The sequence below is a fragment of the Vulpes lagopus genome, chromosome 17, assembly GCF_018345385.1.
Source record: "Vulpes lagopus strain Blue_001 chromosome 17, ASM1834538v1, whole genome shotgun sequence".
NCBI classification, from domain to species: Eukaryota; Metazoa; Chordata; class Mammalia; order Carnivora; family Canidae; genus Vulpes; species Vulpes lagopus.
This window is the reverse complement of record NC_054840.1, coordinates 21,845,360-21,851,508: the sequence shown is the minus strand read 5'-3', so window position 1 is coordinate 21,851,508 and position 6,149 is coordinate 21,845,360. Positions and strand designations below refer to the sequence as shown.

The 6,149-nt window shown below is 43.9% G+C and overlaps 1 long non-coding RNA gene across 1 annotated transcript; it reads right to left on the bottom strand.

Moving 5' to 3' along the window:
- Positions 1 to 3,865: 3,865 nt before the first annotated feature.
- Positions 3,866 to 5,858, bottom strand: LOC121477526. Its single transcript, XR_005984282.1, has 3 exons — positions 5,654 to 5,858; positions 5,349 to 5,439; positions 3,866 to 4,761 (listed from the first exon to the last, which is right to left on the bottom strand). It is a non-coding gene; the product is annotated as an uncharacterized LOC121477526 (long non-coding RNA).
- Between the last annotated feature and the right edge of the window lie 291 nt (positions 5,859 to 6,149).

Sequence of the window (6,149 nt, the reverse complement as noted above, 5' to 3'; positions counted from 1 at the left end):
TGAGTATTTATTACCATTGCTTTTACTAAAATTCATTTGTATGTTTACATGATTTAATATTTAGTAACAGCCGTCCTTTCAACCAGTTCACAAAATTCCTATAATTAATTTGTTTTTTTTTTAAGACCTTATGTATTTATTTGAGAGAGAGGGCAAGTGCACGCACGGAGGGGAGGGGCAAAGGGAGAGGGAGAGAGAATAAATCTCAAGCAGACTCCTCATTGAGCATGGAGCCTGATGCAAGGCTAGATCCCAGGAACCTGAGATCTTAACCTGAGTTGAAGTCAGACACTTAATCAACTGAGCCACCCAGGCGCCCCACAAAAGTTCCTGTTAATTTAGCAATCAGCTCTTAAAAGCTGGAAAAAGTCAGCTCCCAGCAGAACTCTGACCCCTACAGATCTGAGTTTGAACTCTGGCCTATTTTTCTGCCAGCTATGTAATGTTGGCTGAGGTTTTGAATTTCTTTGAGCTTTTGTTTTTTTTTTTTTTTTTTTTTTCAATTCTGTAAGATGACATAGTAACAGTAACATCATGGGTTCACTACTGATGCTTAAATGAGATAATGCTTAGCAGAGTGGCTATACACAATAAATGCTCACCAAACCACTATTAGTGCTTCCCAAAGCCAGATTCTCTCACTTAATAAGCATTTTGCAGGAATGTATTTTACAGGTGCTTTCTATTGTATGTCGTCTCCAGTAATAGGTATTACACCTAAGCCTGGTAAAGAGTGCCTCAAACGTTATTCTTGCCCCACCCTCTATGAGTTCATGGTCTAGTAGAATAGGATATAAGACATGAACAGCCTGGGTGGCTCAGTCAGTTAAGCATCTGCCTTCTGCTCACGTCCTGATCCTGAAGTCCTGGGATCGAGCCCCACATCAGGCTCCCTGCTCAGCAGGGAGTCCTGTTTTCCCTTTCCCTCTGCTGCATGCTGGCTCTCTCTCTCCAATAAATAAATAAATAAATAAATAAATAAATAAATAAATGTTTAAAACCTATTAAAAAAAGACAGGAACACCAAGTAGGCATAGTCCAGAGCAAGTTATGATCAGCTCGTGAAAAAGCAAAGAGCTTGGGAAAGGCAGGAAAGGAAGAGAAGGGGGATTCATGGCCTTTACGTGTGAGCCATAGATTTCAGAATAGACTTGGCCATGCAGACAGGTCTGGGAAAGGGTGTCCCAAGAAGAGAGAGTAAAGGGAGCAAAGGCATAAATAAAGGAACATGGAGGCATACACCTGTAAGATATGTTGGAACAAAAAGTATAAAAATGGTGTTGAGGGGATTTTTGGAAAGGCAGGCACCTTCCAGGTCATGTTAGCCTTTGATGCTGAGGAATTTAGTTTATGTTCACTCGGTTAATGGTGGGCCTGGCGAAATGTCTTCCTCTGGTGAGTGACACACATCAGATCTTTTGATTATCTATCACATTATTTTAAGTGTTTGTTCACTGAATGCATTTTTATGGCCTCCGCTCTCTCCTTCAGCAGGAATAGTTAGGAGTTAACTAGATAGTGCAATATATTTTTAAACTAAGTCAATTTCCCCTGTGGAAAAAATTCCTGTGCGCAGGGATAGAAGGTGGCATTATAATTCCCAGTTGAAAACAAAGTCATTATTTAAAGCCTTTGATAAATATTAGGAGGGCTCAAGCCAGTGGCAGTATTTCATGAGTTTTGAATTGTCTACTGCATCCCTCTTGCATTATGCTTCGCACACAAAAAAGTCATATGACCTACATCTTTATCTGCTCCAGTCTTAAGCTTCTATATATAGGCTTCGGTTATGAATGTTTTTTCCTATGAAAAGGTCAGACCTTGCACATGTACCACCAATGCAAAGCCCTGCTTATTAAAAAGCAGGCAAGCGAGTTTGTAAAAGTCATTGAAATATTATTGATGTGGGGGAAAAGCTTGGCAGTTTGCTGAAAAAGAAATGGTCTGCAAACAGTCTCAGAGAGAGGACGGGGAAGCCTCTTTCTTGTGATTACAGAAGCACTTTCCTTCTGCCTGGCGAGACCTGTAGCTGTCTGCGGCACACTTTTACAGAAACAGGCTGGGACACTCCCGCCCCCGGCTCTCTCGTGCATGCGGGTGCACACACTCGCCTGTGTCAGAGAGACAGCAGGCTCTGTTAACTCCTCCACCACACCTCAAACCCCCATGGAACATCTGGAGGTGGAGCTGAGGAAGGCACCTCGGCTAGATAGATGCAAACCCAATTTGGGGTTTCCGGTCGTCCGCAGAGTGTGGCAGCCACCTTCGGCCAGCATTGCAGCACCAGAGAGAACGTGGGGACTGTTGAACTCTTACTTTTAAGGCAAAAGTTCACAGGTTCAAATGCCCCTCTAATGTCAGCTGTTCCCCTAGGGCTGACCTTCCAGTTTGAATGTTCTGAAAAGAGCAAGCCGCCTCAGGAAAGAGGCCTGTCGATTTAATTTGGATGCTCTCTCCCTGAGATCAAGCTCTTTTGCAGCTTGAATACGTAACCATTATGTGAACCAGACATGATACTCCCTTGCTTTAAGGGATAAGAACCTGACGTTCAGAGAGGTTAAGTGACTTGCTCAAGTTCACTCAACAAGTCGGTCTCCTGTTGATTCAACATGTGGTCAAGGAGTCAGTGCGGGGATGGGCAGTGTCGTCACATAAAGCAGTAGATGCCTTTGTGCCTATTCCCAATGGGTTAATGTCTATCCGCTAAGACAAGCCTCACAGGGGACCTTACAAAATAGGGATCACCGGGTTATAGTGAGTGAAGTAGTAAGTTGATGGTCAGAAGAACCTTGTTACGGTTTTAGATCAGATGTTATCAGATACTTATTCATTCACTCATTCATTTATTCATTCCATAAATATTTGTTGAGAGCATGCCAGGCCTCATTCTACACACTAAGGGTACAGTGTGTGAAAAAACCAGATGCGGTCCTGATCCCCTGGAGCTTAGACTGGGGAAGGGTCTCCTATGTATACACTGCAGATTCTTTACACATTTTTTTGCTCACTCCTTTTATCTGCTCTCCAGCAAGTGAGCCCCTCAGAAGCAGGATACTTGTCTAACCCACTTGAGAATCTCACTGCCTGGTACCCAGTGACACTGGTGGTGGTAGGGATGATCTATGAGATTTCCCCACTCATTCCTGGATCCCACTCCTTCAGACCCCCCACAAAGTTCCCTTGTTGACAACTAGGACAGGTTTGAGGCTGTGGGGGTTACCAACATGGTGATATGAGATAAAGAAATGCTTAAATTTGAATAAAACAGTGTGAGCACTTGTGGTTAAATAATCAGAAAAGCAAAGGAAAGGAAAGGAAAAGAGAAAAATAAAATAAAACAAAACAAAGAAATTCATTCTTGCAGTTGGAGCTGTCCAAAGATAACAGCCTGCTTCATGGAGTAAAGATTCCCCATCACTGGAGGGGTCCATCAGAGGACTCCACTCCAACAAGGAAGTGAAGACAGTCAGTCATGGGATGGGAACACATCAGTCCTGACTGGGACCAGCTCTCCATTATTCACCATTTTGAGTATCAATGATGTCCTAAATCCCTGAAATTTCATCCCCTTTTCCCAAAGAGGTCCAACTTGAAAAATTAACTTTGATCTAACTTTATCTTTACCAGTCCACAGACTATGGTAACCGTGCCCGGTCCAAGAAAAAATGGCTTTATTCTGTTTTATTAGCTTAACTCTCTTAAAATTCCACTTTTGATGCACCACTCACCTGCTCCAAAACCCTTCATACTTCCCTATCGACTCCAGGCTAAACTCCACCATTTCACCCTGGCATTCAAGATCCTTCACCACCAGGCTCCGAAACCTCTCCTTCTTAACCTTACCTTGAACTTCTCTTTATCCACTACTTAGTTCCTTAGTCTGTTACATGCAGAGCCTCTGGAACACTCCTCCTCTTTTCCATCTCCACATTTTTCTTTACATTATTCCAATGCCAGTCATATTTGTGGTATCTATTTCCTTATTCCTTGGAGTCTTTCCTTATTGGCTTATGCTTCTGTGTCTTCATCATCATTGCCCAGTGCCCATTCTGGCTCTCAGGGCAAGTTTATTGGCTGGAATTAACTTGGATTAGAAAACATTTTTCCATGCGGGGTGGCCGAAGGACACATTGGTTAAAAGCACAGATTCTGCAGCCAGCCACTCCGGGTGTGAGCCCTAGCTTTGCCACTTACTGGTGGGGTGACCCCAAGCGAGCTCCTTAAACTCCCTGGGACACAGTTTTTTCATCTGTAGAGAGGGAAAAAATAATAGCCCCTACCTCACTCATGTCAGGAGGGTTACATGACTGATTTTTATGAAGTGCGCACTTCAGCGTCTGACACACAGCTATTCACCTAGGTAGTGCCTATTCATTCTTTGAGGTGCCCTTTTATTTCTTCCTCCTTCATGAATATTAATTCTATTTTCCATGTATAAAGCACTTCAGAGTTTACAAAGACCTTTCATATGTGTTTTCACATTTAATCATCACAGTAATATGTGAGGTAGATGCTGCTATCCCCGGAGAGTTGGGGTGACAGGTAAAAGCAGGGGGCGGGGTGGGGGGGGTAGTGACAGGAACTCAGAGCTTCTGCTTCTCTGGCCCGAGGGTGTTCAGACACAGCATCTTGCTCCCAGCCTGGATCAGTGCGATTTACTGGCCTCACGCACTCCTGTAGGAGGCTTGGTGCTTGCAGTTTACCTCTGCTGCAGATTGTTCTGTGACTTTTTGCTCCATCTTTGTGTGCAAACCTTCTTCACTACAGGACACCAAATAAATGTAACAGCAGAACAAAACAATCAAGTGAGAAGGGATCTTGGACATCATTAAGTCCCATCCCCGGCCCCTCAAACCATTTTATAAGTGAGAACACTGAGTTCCAGGAAAGGAAATTATTTTTCTAAAGACCCACTAGTGTACTCGCTCCTCAAGATAGGGTCATGTTCAGGCACTGGAGAAATAGGGCAAGACTCTGGCTCTCAGGAAAAACATAGTCTAGTAAACTCTGTCCTACACATCTTATCTCAAATGTCTAACTCAGTGCCTAACACACATAATAGGTGCACATAAATGCCCCCCAAATAAATGAACAAATGAATAGGTGATAGATGAATGCCACTACCCGGTCACTGACTGAGCTATCCCTAGACCTTGGGCTCCAGGCTATCACCAAGGGCTCCCCACTGCTCCTTCCTTCTGCCTCCCCTACCCAGACTCACTTTATGGACCAATAGCTACAGACCTAGGACCTGCCCTGTGCTAGGTCAGTGCTGCCTAAAATGTTCCCGTGTCTTTGCTGTACAAACAGAAACCAGTATGTGATGCACATCAGCTTATGATGGATACCTTAACATGCTTCACATTTTTCCTAATTTTGCTCGTTTCATAGAATGTCCAAGCTGGCAGGTGCCTTAGAGATAATCGGGCTTAGTAATTCCTTTATGGGAGAGATAAAAAATCAAGAGTCAGAGGGGAAGATTGAGCAGCTCATAGTCACACATCACGTCAGCAGCCCAGACTAAACTTGCATGCAAGTTTCCTGGCGTCCAGTGAAGACATTCTTCCCATGCCCTATATTGCTGGATTTGGCATTGAGCCAGCAGACTGCACTAGCGCAAACTTCTCAAGAGCACAGGTTCCATATGACTTACCTTTCTGTCTTGCACTGTTGGCTGTTGGCATAGTGTTTGGCGCTTTACAGAAACTCCTTCCCTGCTCAGCACTGTGGAGTTCTCAAAGAGCTTTCATGCTTATCATGAGTCCCATTTTACAGAGTAGGGAGCCGCAGGTGGCCCAAAGGGACTAAGGACTCATGGCCTCAGAGACGTGGTAGTAGAACTTGAACCTCAATCTGCTGACAACCAGTCCATGCTACTCCCCACCCTCAACACTGCATAACAGTCCAATAACTATTTGATGGCCAAGTGAATGAATAATGGCAGGATGGGTGAATAAATGAAAGACTGACAAACATAGGAATCAATCACTTACTCTTGAGAATCAGATTTTAGGAAAATAATTAACTCCAGAGCCTTATTCTGCATGGATCCATGATGACCTGTTTCAGCTCTGTTGCCTGTGTTTCCTTCTACTGGACACCTGACACGTGTGTTTAAGGAAAAGGAGAAAACGAAGAACTCCAAAAAT